At 35.0% G+C, this 2,481-nt stretch overlaps 1 pseudogene; it reads right to left on the bottom strand.

Moving 5' to 3' along the window:
* Positions 1-293: 293 nt before the first annotated feature.
* LOC140968250 (uncharacterized) lies at positions 294-2,481 on the bottom strand (annotated as a pseudogene).

The following is a 2,481-nucleotide window of genomic DNA, read 5'->3' as shown; positions in this document are numbered from 1 at the left end:
GAGTTAATATGTGGGTTCCCTCGTAAATTGGTGTTTGGAAAAGCCTGGCAATAGATTTCTCTAAGACAGTCAAGTATCCGCAGCGAAACCCATTTTCACTCTTCCATCCAGCATTGACTAATTCTTTAAGTGCCTGAATGAGGAATTCATCCTCCTTCTGTGTCCACACTCGGCGAATTCTCTCAGATTTCTTAGCGGTGCTAGTTGCAGTAGCAATAGGTGAGCTAATATCCATGATGACTAGAACAATTTATAATAATCCCTGTACAATGCATAATTATTTACGTATAAAATTTTAGTCGAAAAATTGAACCACCATACATAAATTTATTAAAATACACAACCAACATCAAGTTTTACATATCAGAAATATAAAGACATTAAACGTCAATCACAACAGAAAACATAAATCATCACCCTTTCACATATTTTCTAAAATAGCACAAATACAGAAAAATACATGAACAACATCATTTCTCAGTTACTATGGTACATAGACAGTGCTACGTTTTCCCTCCATGTGTCCCATGCAGGAGAAGATTCAACATTGCCAATGAAGTCAAAAACTCCGATTTCTGTAAGTTCAATATATGACTCATCATCTACATCTACAGGGTCATCTACCATTTCGGAGCGAATGAAATTAAGTAGCAGAATGCAAACCATTACTATACGATTCTGAACTTTCAAGGGGTAAAACGATGGGCTACGAAGAATAGCCCATCATCTTTTCAATAACACAAATGCTCTTTCAATAACAATACGAGCATGACAATGTTTAGAATTGAAAAACTCTTTGTAATTCTGGGGTGCAAAAGAACCGCCCACCCACTGATCCATATGGTATCGAGTTCTCCTATACGGTGTCAAGAATCCTTCAACGTTTGGGCAGCCATTGTCACACAAGTAATAACAACCTGTTATTTGTAAATAGTATTACAAGTTAGCACCAACAAATAAAAAAAATACAAAAGTGACTTACCAAAAAAATTATATTTCTAATCTCATTATGAAATAATGTGCGAGAAATATTATTTCATTGACTACTAATTAAAACTTGACATATTAAATAAATAAATATTAAATGCTATTACAACTATACCAAAAAATTGTCTAAAGAATAAATTCGTAAAGAAAAAAAATAATATATCAAACATGTTCATGTAACGAAACATAACCAAAAACATATTTATACTCCTTACTAAAATTATGACAGAGAAGTTCTAACCTCTGGGAATCTTTAGCCCATTTTGGCGATTAACTGCATCACGTAAGACACGAGCGTCTGCCGCTGATCCTTCTCATCCGGTTAGTGCGTAAATAAACTGCATGTCACGATTGCATATCCCCAAAACATTTATTGTTGTTGTTCCTTTTCTATTTCTGTATTTCGCTTTGTCTTTATTTGGTACTTGGACACTTATATATGTTCCATCCAATGCACCCAAACAACCCTATTATGTATGTTGTTCATATACTTCAAATTAGTCGCAAAAACATTTGTGGTTGCTAGTCTTCAGATCATGAATTTAAATGCATGACGTCTAACTAATGAGTTTTACAATGGAAGCAAACAAATGGTGATAGTGAGTAAAGACACTTACCTTGAACCATTTCCAAGTATTGTTGGAGCAATTCTCATCCACAGGAAGTGGTTTGACAAGTAGTAGGGGGTGTAGTTTCAAAATCGAACAGAGTACTTCGTGAAAATGAGAGCTCACTGTTTGTCCACTTCGTAAATAATCATGACCAATCACTCTAACTTTCTTGTGATGTGCTAAAATAGATAAAAACATTGTCACCTTCTCCTCAATACGAACATATCTCGAATCCACTACGCCACTCACATTTTTTACCAAATAACAAAGACGTGCAAATGCATTACGATCCATTCTCAAATTCGAAACACACTGCACATCTCCTAATTCAATAATCCTATGTAGATGGTTGATTTGAGCAGGTATTCTCCCAGTAACATTGTAAGAACGATCTCTTCTACGGTATCTACGAGACGATCGTGCTACAAACTTCGTAAAGAAACGTGTTAACAACACTAAGAACATGAAGGACTTGCTCAAATGTTGGTATACTGCTACAAATGTTGCGATGTGCCGATGTACTTCAGCCATGACAGAAAGATTTATGCCACAAGTTCAAACCATTTCAAATGGTCTACTAAAAACACGAACACCATATAAAAACTTATATCGCAACAATTATATAATCTGTACAAAAAAAAATCCATAAAAATAAAGTAAATATACTACGAAAATGTAACGAAACCAACACAAATACAGAGAAGTGAACAAAGTAGGTTCTTCCTCCTTCGCCTTGGAAAGAACACAAACAAAATAATCGGATCTCTGTAAAAATGATGGATACGAAAGTATCTAACCCTTTGTAAGAAAATAGTAGATGGCTTCGAGTGTTGTTCTTTACAGGAATTTCATGGATGCTGCATTCCCATTTACGGCTGCGGAA

Source organism: Primulina huaijiensis, unplaced genomic scaffold (genome assembly GCF_012295235.1).
Source record: "Primulina huaijiensis isolate GDHJ02 unplaced genomic scaffold, ASM1229523v2 scaffold34285, whole genome shotgun sequence".
Classification (NCBI taxonomy): domain Eukaryota; kingdom Viridiplantae; phylum Streptophyta; class Magnoliopsida; order Lamiales; family Gesneriaceae; genus Primulina; species Primulina huaijiensis.
The sequence above is the reverse complement of the archived record's forward strand: the minus strand, read 5'-3'. Positions and strand labels throughout refer to the sequence as shown.